The following is an 18,370-nucleotide window of genomic DNA, read 5'->3' as shown; positions in this document are numbered from 1 at the left end:
CGGTCTGAACCCTGGTGGAGGAGCTAAGATCCCACATGGCTCATGGCCAAGAAAATAAAGTAAGTAAAACAGAAACAATACTGTAACAAGTTAAATACTTTTTAAATGGCCCACATAAAAATTCTTAAAAAAATAAAATATGGCAAATGTCTATTATTAAGCAAGACCGGCAGCATATTTCAGCTGGGCTAGAGTTGGGGTTTCAGTGCATCTGGGAAAAGCAAATAGCATCTATCTACCTACTGGCACACTTCCTGAGCTCATACCCCAGAGCATCCATTATGTTAATTAGTGCCTTGAATTCTGTAGCAAATAGAGGTAAGAAGTGCCCCCTCGTATCTCTTTGCATATGCAAAGTTGCATATAAAATAAGGGCTTTCCCAGGGGCTTAAAGGGATTCATTTTTGATTCAAGGACATAAAAATAGATCTGATAAACACAGGTGGCCCCAGACTGAGGATAACTCTCAGGGAAGGATTCTGGACTCCCTCACAGGGAGCTCACCACCAGGGAAGACGGTGTGTGAATGATGGGCTGTGCGCAGCACCAAACCTTCCGTTCACTGTGTATCTGTCATTCTGGCAGGACTTTGGGAGAATCTGAATTTGTGGACTTCCAAATTGATAGACCCTTTTCAATTAAGCTTCTGATATTTGGGACTCAGTTCTCTTTACTATGGAGTCCCATCCCTTTCTGAACTTATAGAACTTACCCCTGAGCCAATTATGAGCAGCATGACTATTCAGCATGGCTCACAGGGTGTTAGTGATATAGAAGTTTCTAAAAATGGCAGTGATAATAATGGTCCCTCTTGTTGCCTCTCTAGCAGTGGCAGAGGACTTTTAAGTGACCCAGACCAGCTGTTATGGTCATTCAGTCCTCAGCATTTATCAAGCTCAGTAAATGCAGCTGAATGATGACTTTAGAGAAGCATTTAGAATAAGTTGATATCATGCCATTGCAAAAGCCAGGTAGCAGTGTGAGAATCCTCAAAATGTCACCTCTCATCTCTTCCTCAGACCACCACTGACCTACATGTCTCAGGTCACACTAGGTCAGGACCAGAGGGTTGGAAGGGTGAAGAGCTCACACACCATCAGGTCCAGAACAGTGACAGGGCTGTCACTATCAAAGCCCCTCATGGCACTGATGCCCCTGGCTTTTGCACACCCTGGCCTGGCTTCTGTCAAGCAAATACAGGTTTGCTTCTGCCTTTTAGCTCTCAACAAATATTTATCAGCACTTCCTTTATGTCAGGCACTTTGGGTAGGCACAGGACACACATCGGCACAGAAGCCCAGTCCTTGCCCTCCAGGAGTTCATAGTCTAGAGAAAAAGGTCCACAGATGAACTTCAGGGGATTCTGGGAAAAACCCTTATATTGTATGCAAAATAGTGTGCCTATGTAGATTAGGGTGGGGGTTGTTGTTCAGTCGCTCAAAGTCGTGTCCGACTCTTTGCAGCCCCATGAACTGCAGCACACCAGGCTTCCCTGTCCTTCACCATCTCTTGGAGTTTGCTAAAACTCATGTCCATTGAGTCGATCAGATCAGATCAGATCAGTCACTCAGTCGTGTCCGACTCTTTGCGACCCCATGAATCGCAGCATGCCTCCCTGTCCATCACCAACTCCCAGAGTTCACTGAGACTCACGTCCATCGAGTCAGTGATGCCATCCAGCCATCTCATCCTCTGTCATCCCTTTCTCCTCCTGACCCCAATCCCTCCCAGCATCAGAGTCTTTTCCAATGAGTCAACTCTTTGCATGAGGTGGCCAAAGTACTGGAGTTTCAGCTTTAGCATCATTCCTTCCAAAGAAATCCCAGGGCCGATCTTCTTCAGAATGGACTGCTTGGATCTCCTTGCAGTCCAAGGGACTCTCAAGAGTCTTCTCCAACACCACAGTTCAAAAGCATCAATTCTTTGGCGCTCAGCCTTCTTCACAGTCCAACTCTCACATCCATACATGACCACAGGAAAAACCATAGCCTTGGCTAGACGAACCTTTGTTGGCAAAGTAATGTCTCTGCTTTTGAAATATGCTATCTAGGTTGGTCATAACTTTCCTTCCAAGGAGTAAGTGGCTTTTAATTTCATGGCTGCAATCACCATCTGCAGTGATTTTGGAGTCCCCCAAAATAAAGTCTGACACTGTTTTCACTGTTTCCCCATCTATTTCCCATGAAGTGATGGGAGCAGATGCCATGATCTTCGTTTTCTGAATGTTGAGCTTTAAGCCAACTTTTTCACTCTCCACTTTCACTTTCATTAAGAGGCTTTCTAGTTCCTCTTCACTTTCTGCCATAAGGGTGGTGTCATCTGCATATCTGAGGTTATTGATATTTCTCCCAGCAATCTTGATTCCATCTTGTGTTTCTTCCAGCCCAGCGTTTCTCATGATGTACTCTGCATATAAATTAAATAAACAGGGTGACAATATACAGCCTTGACGTACTCCTTTTCCTATTTGGAACCAGTCTGTTGTTCCATGTCCAGTTCTAACTGTTACTTCCTGACGTGCATACAAATTTCTCAAGAGGCAGATCAGGTGGTCTGGTATTCCCATCTCTTTCAGAATTTTCCACAGTTTCTTGTGATCCACACAGTCAAAGGCTTTGGCATAGTCAATAAAGCAGAAATAGATGCTTTTCTGGAACTCTCTTGCTTTTTCCATGATCCAGCGGATGTTGGCAATTTGGTCTCTGGTTCCTCTGCCTTTTCTAAAACCAGCTTGAACATCTGGAAATTCACGGTTCACATATTGCTGAAGCCTGGCTTGGAGAATTTTGAGTCGATAATACCATCCAATCATCATGTCCTCTGTCGCCCCCTTCTCCTCCTGCCTTCAATCTTTCCCAGCATCAGGGTCTTTTCTAATGAGTCGGCTCTTTGCATCTGGCCAAAATATTGAAGCTTCAGCTTCAGTCCTTCCAATGAATATACAGTGTTGATTTCCTTTAGGACTGACTGGTTGGATCTCCTTGCAGTCCAAGGGACTCTCAAGAGTCTTCTCCACCACCACAATTCAAAAGCATCAGTTCTTTGGTGCTCAGCCTTCTTTATGGTCCAACTTTCATATCCATACATGACTACTGGAAAAACCATAGCTTTGACTATACAGACCTTTGTCAGCAAAGTAATGTCTCTGCTTTTTAATACACTGTCTAGATTGTCATAGCTTTTCTTCCAAGGAGAAACGATCTTTTAATTTCAATGGCTGCAGGGGTGGGAAGAGTCAAAATCTCAAATGGGTTTGTGACTCATAAAACGTTAAGAATCACTGATCAAGACCATCCATTTCCCTTATTTCTAAGTTCTTGGTAAGTAATCAAGCAATAGCACCTTTCCACCCCCTTCACCCTCCACGTCTCACCTTTTACTCTGCCCATGACTTGCCTTCCTCACCAGCTCACAGCAGACCTCTAGCGGTAGAGGAGGGGACCACACCTCAAGACTGCCATTGTCTCATAGTTTCCAGGGGCTCTGTCCCAGGAAGGATAATCTTATCCAGGGAGTGGCCACCCCTGTTCTTTTGGATGGCTTTGGGCTCATCCAAGTGAGCAGCCCAGTGCCTGCTCCCTGACAGGCAGAATGACCAAGGAGGAATTTTTATCTCTTTCTGAAGTTTTCCTTGCTTCCCAAGATTTCTTCAGACTAGACATCCACTGTCTAAGAGGGAAGAACATACTTTTCTTCTACAAAGGGTCAGAGAGATCTCAGGGAATGGTACTGACTAAGAGGAAGGGAGCAGAGGGAGAAAATGCACTGAGCAGAGAATTCTTTAGAATTTTCTAGAAATAGGTCTAGCAGTCCTATTTCTCCTGCAAATTAACAAAGTGTCATTCTGAAATGCTCATCAGTCTTAGGTACATTTTTTGATGTGACTCTCTTAAAACATGACACACCCACCCCCAGACACTTTTGGAGCCTTTAAAAGGGAGGGACAGATTCCCCTGGCCTTTATCAGATGACACCATTAATCTCCTCCTAGATGAGCTGACTGTAGCTCAGATCATGAACTCCTTATTGCCAAATTCAAACTTAAATTGAAGAAAGTAGGGAAAACCACTAGGCCATTCCGATATGACCTAAATCAAATCCCTTATGATTCTACAGTGGAAGTGAGAAATAGATTTAAGGGACTAGATCTGATAGACAGAGTGCCTGATGAACTACGGACGGAGGTTTGTGACATTGTACAGGAGACAGGGATCAAGACCATCCCCATGGAAAAGAAATGCAAAAAAGCAAAATGGCTGTCTGAGGAGGCCTTACAAATAGCTGTGAAAAGAAGAGAGGCAAAAGGCACAGGAGAAAATGAAAGATATTCCCATTTGAATGTAGAATTCCAAAGAATAGCAAGGAGAGATAAGAAAGCCTTCCTCAGTGATCAATGCAAAGAAATAGAGGGAAACAACAGAATGGGAAAGACTAGAGATCTCTTCAAGAAAATCAGAGATACCAAGGGAATATTTCATGCAAAGATGGGCTTGATAAAGCACAGAAATGGTATGGACCTAACAGAAACAGAAGATATTAAGAAGAGGTGGCAAGAATACACAGAAGAACTGTACAAAAAAGACCTTCATGACCAAGATAATCACGATGGTGTGATCACTCACCTAGAGTCAGGCATCCTGGAATGTAAAGTCAAGTGGGCCTTAGAAAGCATTGCTACGAACAAAGCTAGTGGAGGTGATGGAATTCCAGTTGAGCTCTTTCAAATCCTGAAAGATGATGCTGTGAAAGTGCTGCACTCAATATGCCAGCAAATTTGGAAAACTCTGCAGTGGCCACAGGACTGGAAAAGGTCAGTTTTCACTCCAATCCCAAAGAAAGGCAATGCTAAAGAATGCTCAAACTACCGCATAATTGCACTCATCTAACACGCTTGTAAAGTAATGCTCAAAATTCTCCAAGCCAGGCTTCAGCAATATGTGAACCGTGAACTTCCAGATGTTCAAGCTGGTTTTAGAAAAGGCAGGGGAACCAGACATCAAATTGCCAACATCCGCTGGATCGTCGAAAAAGGAAGGGAGTTCCAGAAAAACATCTACTTCTACTTTACTGACTATGCCAAAGCCTTTGACTGTGTGGATCACAAGAAACTGTGGAAAATTCTGAAAGAGATGGGAATACCAGACCACCTGATCTGCCTCTTGAGAAACCTATATGCATGTCAGGAAGCAACAGTTAGAACTGGACATGGAACAACAGACTGGTTCCAAATAGGAAAGGGAGTACGTCAAGGCTGTATATTGTCACCCTGCTTATTTAACTTATATGCAGAGTACATCATGAGAAATGCTGGGCTGGAAGAAACACAAGCTGGAATCAAGATTGCTGGGAGAAATATCAATAACCTCAGATATGCAGATGACACCACCCTTATGGCAGAAAGTGAAGAGGAACTAGAAAGCCTCTTAATGAAAGTGAAAGAGGAGAGTGAAAAAGTTGGCTTAAAGCTCAACATTCAGAAAACGAAGATCATGGCATCTGCTCCCATCACTTCATGGGAAATAGATGGGGAAACAGTGGAAACAGTGTCAGACTTTATTTTGGGGGACTCCAAAATCACTGCAGATGGTGATTGCACCCATGAAATTAAAAGACGCTTACTCCTTGGAAGGAAAGTTATGACCAACCTAGACAGCATATTCAAAAGCAGAGACATTACTTTGCCAACAAAGGTCCATCTAGTCAAGGCTATGGTTTTTCCAGTGGTCATATATGGATGTGAGAGTTGGACTGTGAAGAAAGCTGAGTGCCAAAGAATTGATGCTTTTAAACTGTGGTGTTGGAGAAGACTCTTGAGAGTCCCTTGTACTGCAAGGAAGATCCAATCAGTCCATCCTAAAGGAGACCAGTCCTGGGTATTCATTGGAAGGACTGATACTGAAGTTGAAACTCCAGTACTTTGGCCACCTCATGAAGAGTTGACTTAATAGAAAAGACCCTAATGCTGGGAGGGATTGGGGGCAGGAGGAGAAGAGGACAACAGAGGATGAGATGGCTGGATGGCATCACCAACTTGATGCACATGAGTTTGGGTGAACTCTGGGAGTTGATGATGGACAGGGAGGCCTGGAGTTCTGCAATTCATGGGGTCGCAAAGAGTCAGACACGACTGAGCGACTGAACTGAACTGAACTGAGATGCTTTACTATTCTGCTAATTTCTGTAAGGTACAAAGACAGTTAAAGAAACTAAAGTGTAATGGAGGGTTCTAATGAGATCGAATCCTCAGAGTTTTGAATATGTAATGTCTAAAAGCCAGAATAATTTATTTAAAAATTATCAGCAATTTTCAGATTCAATTTTGGGAAGAGAGTATATTTGTTTGGGAAAACATTTCAATGGCTTTATGGCAGTGTTAGGTAGGTAGAATAGGGAAAAGGAGTCCAAAATGGCAGTGCTAAAAGACAAGGAAGGTCAAAGGAAGGTCCGAGGACCAGAGTGAAGACTTCAGGCAGAACAAACAGCACTCCTGGCTAAGCCTAATTTGCATAGGGCAGGCCCAGGTGGAGGAAAAAACATATAAAAGGAGGAGCCAAAGTGCTTTCTCTCGGACTCTCTCTCCCACGTGCGTGCGCTCTTTTCTTTCTTTCTCTCTTTCTCTCTCTCTCTCACTCTCCTGCTATCTTCTAAATAAAATAGAACTGTAACACTGATTTGCCTAAGAGCTGTAGCATGGTTTGTCCAAGACCCGAGAGTTGTGAGCGCCGAGGGCTTTAATGTCCGTTGCTCCAAATCTTTGTTGTGACAAGACAAAAAACCGAGGAACATACACTCGCGTGACAGCAGCAAAGCCAAAACAATGACTTAAGACAGATAGAGCTACACCGCTCTCCTTCATGACATAGAAACAGCTTGCATTATGGAATGAGATCTGTCTCTGCAGAATAAGATGTATCCTGGGAAGTGAGTATGAGGTTAAAATGGGGTTTTACCTTCTTCCTGGGTCTCAAAGATCAGAATCCTGCACCCAGAGATGAAAGAAACAGAGAGAGAGATAGATAAGGGTACTACATGGCAAAATGTAGGTTTATGGCCAGGTGGGAGCAGAATGAGATGAGGAAAGTACAGAAGAAAAAAATAGCCTGTGTAGGTAGGTGGCTGGTGGACACTAATAACTTCCTGTATCTTGTTCTATGGGATTTTCCTCCCTCTTTCCTATACTAGAATTCCTTCATTTCCCAAAGTTTTGGTAGGTACTATAGGTGGTCTCTGATGTGCTTGGACAGATAATAGAGGGGCCTTCATCTGCACTGGGGGTGAGGAGGTATGGGGAAAGTGGGAGCAGCTGAAGAAGCTGGTCACAAGATGGCCTAGCAGAACTCCAGAACCAGCAGGAAAGTGTAAGCGTTCTCTGGGAATTACATGGGCGGGGAACCAGTCCATAGCTGAACTTTCAGTTGTGGAGCAGGGTCTGAGCTTGGGCACTTGTGATCTTAAGCACCAAAGGAAGGATGACTTTCAAAGACTCGAGAAGCCAAAGACTTCAGTTAGTTAGTTACCTAGTTAGTAAGTTAGTTAGTCCTTGAGTTGCCCCCAAATTGTTCCTGGCCAAATGTCACTGCTGAGTCAAGATGGTGGAGGAGTAGGGAGGGGAGACCACTTTCTCCCCCAAAAATTCATCAAAAGATCATCTGAATGCTGAGTAACTTCCACAAAACAACTTCTGAACACTGGCGGAGGACACCAGGCTCCCAGAAAGGCAGCCCATTCTCTTCACAAGGAGGTAGAACAAAATAGAAAAGACAAAAAGAGAGACAAAAGAGTGATGGATGGAGACCTGGGGAGGGAGTCATGAAGGAGGAGAAGTTTCCACACAATAGGAAACCCTCTCACAGGCGGGTCTGTGGGGAGTTTTGGAATCTCAGAAGGCAACATCACATACTTGGGAGAGGAAAAAAAAAAAAAAAACCCTACAGAATACACGCCTAACTGCAACTTTGGAAAAGAGAATTTTCCGAAAAAGGCTCTAATCTAACAACCTAACACAGCCTGGCCTGCTCACAGAACAAAGGATTGAGCAAATACCAAAGGAAAGCTATCCAGCTTAGTACTAGACCCTCCCCACCCAAAGGCAGAGAGGCAGGCTTGTGACAGCCAGAGCCGGAAGGCAAGGGGCTACTACATCTCAGCTCCAGAGATGGCATCTTCCACCAAACTGTGGCTCAGAGGTTAAAGCGTCTGCCTGCAATGTGGGAGACCTGGGTTTGATCCCTGGGTCGGGAAGATCCCCTGGAGAAGGAAATGGCAACCCACTCTAGTATTCTTGCCTGAAGAATCCCATGGACGGAGCAGCCTGGAGGGCTACAGTCCACCGGGTCGCAAAGAGTCGGACATGACTGAGCGACTTCACTTTCACTTTCACCGAACTGTGAGCAGGCTCCCAGCTGCTAACTACATCTTCCTGAGATCCTGGATGGTTGACATCTGCCAGGATGGTAGCAGCCTGAGATTTGCTCTTCAAAGGAGACAGCACACCTGAGACAGCACTCTCGCAGCACACCAGGGAAACAGAGCGGCCAGGACTGGGGAGGTGATTGAGACACAGCCCTCCTGGGACAGTGCGCTCACCAGGCACCTGGTCGCCTGAGATGCTCAGACCTGGGAAGGGCATGAAATGCATGCCCAACCCACAGAAACTGAGCCAGAACTGTGTCTGAGTGTCTCCTGAAGAGGTACGGGTCAGCAGTGGCCTGCCACAGGGGCTCTGGGTGCAGCAGACCTGGGTATGGCATAAACCCTCTTGGAGGAGGTCACCATTAACCCCACCATAGAGTTGCCAGAACTTACACAGGACTGAGGAAACAGACTCTAGGAGGGCACAAACAAAACCTTGTGCCCACCAGGACCCAGGAGAAAGAAGCAGTGACCCCACAAGAAACTGACCCAGACATGCCCATGAGTGTCCAGGAGGCTCCAGCTGAGGCACGGATCGGCAGTGCCCTGCTGCAGGGTCGGGGGCACTGTGTGCAGCAGTGCGTGCATTGGACCTTTTGAAGGAGGTTGCCATCATCTTCATTACCTTCACCATTGTTTGGCCTCAGGTCAAGCAACAGGGAGGGAACACAGCCCAGCCCATCAACAGAGAACTGGATTAAAGATTTACTGAACATGGCCCTACCCATCAGAACAAGACCCAGTTTCCCCCTCAGTCAGTCTCTCCCATCAGGAAGTTTCCATAAGCCTCTTATCCTTATCCATCAGAGGGCAGGCAGAACGAAAACCACAATCACAGAAAACTAACCAAACTGATCACGTGGACCACAGCCTTGTCTAGCTCACTGAAAGTATGAGCCATGTCGTGTAGGGCTACCCAAGACAGACGAGTCAAGGCAGAGAGTTCTGACAAAACATGGTCCACTGGAGAAGGGAATAGCAAACCACTTCAGTATTCTTGCCTTGAGAACCCCATGAACAGCATGAAAAGGCAAAAAGATAGGACACTGAAAGATGAACTCCCCAGGTCAGTAGGTGCTCAATATGCTACTGGAGATCAGTGGAGAAATAACTCCAGAAAGAATGAAGAGATGGAACCAAAACAAATACAACACCCAGTTGTGGATGTGACAGGTGATGGAAGTAAAGTCCAATGCTGTAAAGAGCAATATTGCATAGGAACCTGGAATGTTAGGTCCATGAATCAAGGCAAATTGGAAGTGGTCAAACAGGAGATGGCAAGAGTGAACGTCAACATTCTAGGAATCAGCGAACTAAAATGGACTGGAATGGGTGAATTTAACTCAGATGACCATTATATCTACTACTGTGGGCAGGAATCCCTTAGAAGAAATGGAGTAGCCATCATGGTCAACAAAAGAGTCTGAAATGCAGTACTTGTATGCAATCTCAAAAACGACAGAATGATCTCTGTTCATTTCCAAGGCAAACCATTCATGGTATCCATCACAGTAATCCAAGTCTATGCCCTGACCAGTAACGCTGAAGAAGCTGAAGCTGAACAGTGCTATGAAGACCTACAAGATCTACTAGAACACCCAAAAAAGATGTCCTCTTCATTATAACGCACTGGAATGCAAAAGTAGGAAGTCAAGAGATACCTGGAGTAACAGGCAAATTTGGCTTTGGAGTACAAAATGAAACATGTCAAAGGCTAACAGAGTTTTGCCAAGAGAACTCACCAGTCATATCAAACACCCTCTTCCAACAACACAAGAGAAGACTCTACACATGGACATCACCAAATGGTCAATACCAAAATCAGATTGATTATATTCTTTGCAGCCAAAAAGAAGAGAAGCTCTATACTGTCAGCAAAACCAAGACCGGGAGCTGACTGTGGCTCAGATCATGAACTGCTGCTAAGTCACTTCAGTCGTGTCCGACTCTCTGCAACCCCATAGACGGCAACCCACCAGGCTCTCCTGTCCCTGGGATTCTCCAGGCAAGAACACTGGAGTGGGTTGCCATTTCCTTCTCCAATGCATGAAAGTGAAAAGTCAAAGTGAAGTCGCTCAGTCGTGTCCAACTCTTAGCGACCCCATGGACTGCAGCCTACCAGGCTCCTCCATCCATGGGATTTTCCAGGAAAGAGTACTGGAGTGGGGTGCCATTGATCATGAACTCCTTATTGCCAAATCAGATCTAAACTGAAGAAAGTAGGGAAAACCACTAGACCATTCAGGTATGATCTAAATCAAATCCCTTACAATTATACATTGGAAGTGACAAATAGATTTAAGGGATTAGATCTGAGAGAGTGCCTGAAGAACTATGGACAGAAGTTCATGACATTGTAAAGAAGGCAGTGATCAAGACCATCCCCAAGAAAAAGAAATGCAAAAAGACAAAACTGTTGTCTGAGGAGGCCCTACAAATAGCTGAAAAAAGAAGAGAAGCTAAAGGCAAAGGAAAAAAGGAAAGATATACCGATTTGAATGCAGAGTTCCAAAGAATAGCAAGGAGAGATAAGAAAGCCTTCCTCAGTGATCAATGCAAAGAAATAGAGGAAAACAACAGAATGGGAAAGACTAGAGATCTCTTCAAGAAAATTAGAGATACCAAGGGAACATTTCATGCAGAGATGAGCACAGTAAAGGACAATAATGGTATGGACCTAACAGAAGCAGAAGATATTAAGAGGGGCAAGAATACAGAGTGAAAGTGAAAGTCGCTCGATCGTGTCCAACTCTTTGCGACCCCATGGACTGTCCATGGAATTCTCCAGGGAAGAATAATGGAGTGGGTAGCCTTTCCCTTCTCCAGGGGATCTCCCAACCCAGGGATCAAACCCAGGTCTCCAGCACTGCAGGTGGACTCTTTACCATCTGAACCACAATGGAAGCCCAAGAACACTGGAGTGGGTAGCCTATCCATTCTCCAGGGGATCTTCCCAACCCAGGAATTGAACCGGGGTCTCCCACATTGCAGGCAGATTCTTTACCAAGTGAACTATCAGGAAAGCCCAAGAATACACAGAAGATCACACCATCATGGTTATCTGGGTCATGAAGATCTTTTTTGTATAGTTTGTCTGTGTATTCTTTATACAAAAAAGATCTTCATGACCCAGATAACCACGATGGTGTAATCACTCACCTAGAGCCAGACATCCTTGAATGTGAAGTCAAGTGAGCGTTAGGAAGCATCACTATGAACGAAGTTAGTGGAGGTGATGGAATTTCAGTTGAGCTATTTCAAATCCTAAAAGATGATGCTGTGAAAGTGATGCACTCAATGTGCCAGCAAATTTGGAAAACTCAGCAGTGTCCACAGGACTGGAAAAGGTCAGTTTTCATCCCAATGCCAAAGAAAGGGAGTGCCAAAGAATGTTCTAACTACCACACAATTGCACTCATCTCACACGCTAGCAAAGTAATGCTCAAAACTCTCCAAGCCAGGCTTCAGCAGTACATGAACCATGAACTTCCAGATGTTCAAGCTGGTTTTAGAAAAGGCAGAGGAACCAGAGATCAAATTGCCAACATCTGCTGGATTATTGAAAAAGCAAGAGTTCCAGAAAAAAGATCTACTTCTGCTTTATTGACTATGCCAAAGCCTTTGACTGTGTGGATCACAATAAACTGTGGAAAATTCTTAAAGGGATGGGAATACCTGACCTGCTTCCTGAGAAATCTGTATGCAGGTCAAGAAGCAACAGTTAGAACTGGACATGGAACAACAGACTGGTTCCAAATCGGGAAAGGAGTATGTCAAGGCTGTATGTTCTCACCCAACTTATTTAACTTATATGAAGAGTACATCGTGTGAAATGCTGGGCTGGATGAAGCACAAGCTGGAATCAAGATTGTCAGGAGAAATATCAGTAACCTCAGATATCCAGATGACACCACCCTTATGGCAGGAAGCGAAGAAGAACTAGAGCCTCCTGATGAAAGTGAAAGAGGAGAGTGAAAAGTTGGCTTAAAACTCAATATTCAGAAAACTAAGATCATGGCATCTGTTCCCATCACTTCAGGCAAATAGATGGGAAAACAATGGAAACACTGAGAGACTTTATTTTTTTGGGCTCCAAAATCACTGCAGATGGTGACAGCAGCCATGAAATTAAAAGATGCTTGCTCCTTGGAAGAAAAGTTATGACCAACCTAGACAGCTTATTAAAAAGCAGAGACATTACTTTGCCAACAAAGGTCCATCTAGTCAAAGCTATGGTTTTTCCAGTGGTCATGTATGGGTGTGGGAGTTGGACCATAAAGAAAGCTGAGTGCCGAGAAATTGATGCTTTTGAACTGTGGTGTTGGAGAAGACTCTTGAGAGTCCCTTGGATGCAAGGAGATCCAACCAGTCCATCCTAAAGGAAATCAGTCCTAAATATTCATTGGAAGGATTGATGCTGAACCTGAAACTCCAATACTCTGGCCACCTGATGTGAAGAACTGAGTCATTGGAAAGGACCCTGATCCTGGGAAAGATTGAAGGTGGGAGGAGAAGGGGATGACAGAGGATGAGATGGTTGGATGGCATCACTGATGCGATGGACATGAGTTTGAGTAGGTTCTGGGTGTTGGTGATGGACAAGGAGGCCTGGCGTGCTGCAGTCCATGGTGTCGCAGAGTCGGACACGACTGAGCAACTCTACTGAAATGTCATGAATGCATGAATAGTAAGACTTAAAGGAGTTTAGAGGAAGGAAAGTTTGCTCTTCCCCATGATGGCTGGGAAAGCTTCACAAAAGAATTTGAACTTAGTCTAGAAGAGAGGGTAGCAGTTGGAAAGGGGGAGGAGCAGCAGGAAGGGCACTCTTGTTGGGAGAAATGGCAGAAGCAAAAGCAGGAAGACCAAAGGCAATTGTGCTCTAAATAATTTTATTTATTTATTTATTTATGGTTGTGCTGGGTCTTCATTGTTGCTTATGGGCTTTCTCTAGTTGTGGAGAGTGGGGACGTCTCTAATTGCTTGCAAGGGCTTCCCATTGCAGTGTCTTCTCTTGTTGCAGAGCATGGCCTCTAGGGCACACTGGCTTCAGTATTTGTGGCACATGGCTCAGTAGTTGCAGCTCCCAGACTCTAGAGCACAGGCTCTATAGTTGTGGCACACAGGCTCGTTGCCCTGTGGCATGTGGGATCTTTCCAGATCAGGGATTGAACTCATGTTTCTGACACTGGTAGGCGGATTCTTTACCACTGAGCCTCCAAGGAAGCCCACAATTGGGCTTTAAACAAGAAGTGGTCCTGTCTGGCTAGAATCAAGCCTATCTTCTTGAGTATTCATCCTCCATACTTCAGATCACTTTAGGTCCCATTTCTGAGGCCCAAAGATGAGCACGTATTAAGCTCATCTCATCGGAACAACCAAAGGTGCTGAAGACAACTCTGTTAACTGGTATCATTCTCAAAGAGAGGTCAATCATCCCAAGAGGATGGGAATTGGTTTAAATGACTCACCCTTAGTTTTCTCATGCCTCATATCCCTTTCTCAAAAGGCACTCCTGAATCCCATACCCAAAGCTCCTGAAAAATGCTGCAAGAAATGTACATCTCCCCTTCCACCCCTACCCAACAGCTACTCTCCTCCATGCAACAGCTCCTCTGGGAAAGAGGTGTTTTGCTTTCTTATTTTCATTTAAAAATGCCTACTTAGTACCTCCTCGATGCCAACCCTGTTCTAAGTACACAATGATGAACACACCCATCTGTGCCCCCACAGAATTTTCCTTCTAGTAGGGAAAAGCAGAGACATTACTTTGCCAACAAAGGTCCATCTAGTCAAAGCTATGGTTTTTCCAGTAGTCATGTATGGATGTGAGAGTTGGACTATAAAGAAAGCTGAGTGCCAAAGAATTGATGCTTCTAAACTGTGGTGTTAGAGAAGACTCTTGAGAGTCCCTTGCACTACAAGGAGATCCAACCAGTCAATCCTAAAGGAACTCAGTCCTGAATATTCATTAGATGGACTGATGCTGAAGCTGAAACTCCAATACTTTGGCCACCTGATTTAAAGAACCGACTCATTGGAAAAGACCCTGACAACAGAGGATGAGATGGTTGGATGGCATCACCGATTCAATGGACGTGAGTTGGAGCAAGCTCCGGGAGTTGGTGATGAACAGGGAAGCCTGGCGTACTACAGTCCATGGGGCTGCAAAGAGTCAGACATGACCGAGCGACTGAACTGAACTGAACTGAGGGAAGACAGACAAATATAAATACATAAATAAAATATCAGGTAGGGTTATGAATAAAACTAAATAAGTAGTGGGAGATGGGAGGGGGTTCAAGAGGGAGGAGACAAATGTACACCTGTGGCTGATTCATGTTGATGTATGGCAGAAACCAGCACAATGTTGTAAAGCCAATACCTTGCAATAAAAAATTAAAAGAAAAAAAATAAGCAGAGTAAGGGGACAGAAAAGGGAAGAGGGTCTGTCTTAAATAAGATGAGCAGGAAAAGCCCATCTAAAGAGGTGACATTGAACAGAGAAAGGCCATAAGTATGGGGGCCCACACCTAGAATTGGGCCCAGGTTTTGAGAAGCCCACTCAGGGTGGGGCAAGCTCATTGAACAGGAACAGGGACAGGCAGAGATTTCTAGGAAAGGGACAGAGGGGAATTATCTTGCAGCTCTTTGAGTGTGGTCCAGTCCTGCCCATCACAGTCACACAATGCCCATGCTCATAACCCCACTGCTCCAGCCCTTGAAAGGGCCTTGCCTACCATTTTCCCCTCACTCTGTCAACCAGACTCATTCAACTTTTCCAAAGTTACTATGCTCTGCAACAGGGGGATGAAAGGGCAGACTTCCAGCTTGAAAGTTAGAGCAATCAACAGCCAAGGGATTTGAGGTAGCTGGGGCCTTGTTATCACAGTGCTGTAATGAGCCTCCAGAGAAACCTCACACCATCACTCCAGAGAGGGAGAAGTTTCCCTCAGTGAATCAGCACTTAGGGTTCCAAGTTTCAAAATTCCATAGAAATTGGAAAACCATCCAAACACATCTATGTACCACAGACACATGGAGTCACAAAGTCTCCCCCAAAATTGCTTATACCAAGGCCTTTTTAGGGATATTATTCCTGAATGCAGATGAAGGATAATCTAGCAGGACCCCTGGGGCCGTCTGTGGTTGCGCTAAGTGAATCTCATGACCCACAATTACACCCATAGCTCAGAAGGAAAAGGCAGGAGGACAGATTCCAAGGCCATTGCCATGGGATGGTGCACTTGCTCCCTCACCCACAGAACCCAAGAGCAAGGGTCAGAGTCCTCTCAGCTGAGACTGTTATGTTTTGGTTTGTTTTTCCAAGCTTTCACTTTTTCTTTTGTATTGAGGTACAGCCAGTTAACAATGTTGTGGCAGTTTCAGGTCAACAGCCAAGGGATTCAGCCATAAGTATACATTTATCCATTCTCCCCCAAACTCCCTCCCGTCCAGGCTGGCACATAACATTCAGCAGAGTTCCATGTGCTATACAGTAACTCCTTGTTGGTTATCCATTGTAAACGTAGCTGTGTATGTACACGACCTTCCCAAAGTCCCCAACTAGTCCTTTCCCCCAGCAACCGTAACTTCATTTTCTAAGTCTGTGAGTCTGTTTTGTAAGTAAGTTCATTTGTATCATTTATTTTTAGATTCCACCTATGTGCTATGCTGTGCTTAGTCTCTCATGTCTGACTCTTTGCAACCACATGGGCCCCTGCAGGTTTCTCTGTCCATGGGGACTCTCCAGGCAAGAATACTGGAGTGTGTTGCCATGCCCTCCTCCACGGGATCTTTCCAACGAAGGGATCGAACCCAGGTCTCCCAAATTGCAGGCAGATTTTTTACCATCTGAGCCACCAGGAAAGCCTCTATTTCTCCTTTTCTGTCTGGAGAATGTAATGGTTTTGATGAACCTAAAAAGGCAAGAAGCTCCTGAGAGTCTGGAAACCCTCTGCAGCTGGGTGATCAGGAAGATCCAAGAGTAGCTGTTTCTCAGCCCTGAGAACTTGTTCTGTTTAAGGTAGCCAAGTGACCACAAAATGAAGAGCATGTGGCTTGTCAAAGAGGATGCAACACAACTAAGCTAAATAATAAAAGTGAACATTAATTGAACATTTATTATGTGCTGTTCCAAGTGCTTCACACATTTCCTTGAATCCTCCAAGCAGACCCTATGAGTTAGGTGCTGTTATCATGATACTCAATCCACCAAGAAGACGGAGGCATACAGACTAATAAGGCACTTGCTTCCAAAGTTACATATTGATGGAAGAGTCAGGATTTAAATTCAGGTCAGAATCCAGAACCCACTCCCCTAGATGTTATCATGCGTGGCACTCTGGAAACGACCCTAAAGTCTGAATAGTCTCAGTATAGCTCTGGATATAGTGGGCACCAACTCTTTTTTGTGTGCATGACTTTTTACTGTCAGGGAAATTTGCCTGACCGATGTCTTAAAGTCTGTTTCTCTGATGGTAAATCCCCTACTTTTGTTAAGTGCTAGGTTGGTGTGAACTGACCTTTCCCAGAAGAGTAATAACCTGGGCTCCATGAACTCCAGGGCCCCTCCCTGCCTTGTGCTTAAAGTTCTAATGGAGCGGATGATTGAGTACTAGCCGAGATGGCGGCGGCTGCAGCGATTCTGGGGTCCGAGGCAAACTGGGTCTTCGTGAAATTCGTATCCATTTGTGCCAGCGCTCGCCTGGCAGCCAGGGCGTCAGGGACTTCATTGAGAAACGCTATGTGGAGCTGAAGAAAGCGAATCCCGACCTGCCCATCCTAATCCGCGAGTGCTCGGATGTGCAGCCCAAGCTCTGGGCCCGCTACGCATTTGGCCAAGAGAAGAATGTCTCTCTGAACAACTTCAGTGCTGATCAGGTAACTAGAGCCCTGGAGAATGTGCTAAGTAGCAAAGCCTGAAGTCTCCACTGAGGATTAAAAACAACAGCCCCAGAGTCTGGGCTCTGCTGGATTGAGTACAATGTGGAGAAATGTATTTTGTTCTGTATAAAGATTATGCTGATAATGCTGTCTAAAGATGATCTGATTCGCGTCCCACCAACTACCCATTATTGTGCAACCATCTGAGGGAAAGCAGTTGAATATAAAAGTAAAACTTATTTTATTCTGTCCCCCCCCCAAAAAAAAAATGTTCTAATGGAATTGCTCTGGGCAAGATGCAAGGCAGAACCTTTACCACAGAGGGAACCTATGGAGCTCACCAGGTCCACTGTATAGGCAGAACCTAATTTATACCTGGACATGTGTGCTAAGTTGCTTTGGTCGTGTCCGACTCTTTGTAACCCTATGGACTGTTGCCCGCCAGGCTCCTCTGTCCATGGTATTTTTCAGGCAAAAATACTGGAGTAGGGTGCCATGCTCTCTTCCAGGGGATCTTCCCAACCCAGGGCTTCAAACCCACATCTCTTACATCTCCTACATTGGCAGTTGAGTTCTTTACCACTAGCGCCACCTGGGAACCCTACTGGACACCATCCTACTAACCCTGTATAGTTCTGTGAGTTGCAGCTGCTCCTGAATCTGTTTGAGAAACTATTCTCTGTCTCCTCCCTCCAGCCAAAGGGATAGCCATCTCGCTTGCACCATGCTACACCTGTAGCTCTTAAAGACAAGCAAGGGGAAGTAGCTGCACCAGTCAGTTCAGTTCAGTCACTCAGTTGTGTCCAACTATTTGCGACTCCATGAATCACAGCACGCCTGGCCTCCCTGTCTATCACCAACTCCCAGAGTACACTCAAACTCATGTCCATCAAGTCAGTGATGCCATCTAGCCATCTCATCCTCTGTTATCCCCTTCTCCTCCTGCCCTCAATCCCTCCCAGCATCAGGGTCTTTTCCAATGAGTCAACTCTTCACATGAGGTGGCCAAAGTATTGGAGTTTCAGCTTTAGCATCAGTCCCTTCAATGAACACCCAGGACTGATCTCCTTTAGAA

General features: G+C 45.1%; 1 pseudogene; it reads left to right on the top strand.

Moving 5' to 3' along the window:
• The first annotated feature begins 17,020 nt into the window (after positions 1-17,020).
• Positions 17,021-17,386, top strand: LOC133255854 (NADH dehydrogenase [ubiquinone] 1 alpha subcomplex subunit 2-like; annotated as a pseudogene).
• Positions 17,387-18,370: the final 984 nt, after the last annotated feature.

The sequence above is a fragment of the Bos javanicus genome, chromosome 10 (assembly GCF_032452875.1).
Source record: "Bos javanicus breed banteng chromosome 10, ARS-OSU_banteng_1.0, whole genome shotgun sequence".
Lineage (NCBI taxonomy): Eukaryota > Metazoa > Chordata > Mammalia > Artiodactyla > Bovidae > Bos > Bos javanicus.
The sequence above is the reverse complement of the archived record's forward strand: the minus strand, read 5'-3'. Positions and strand labels throughout refer to the sequence as shown.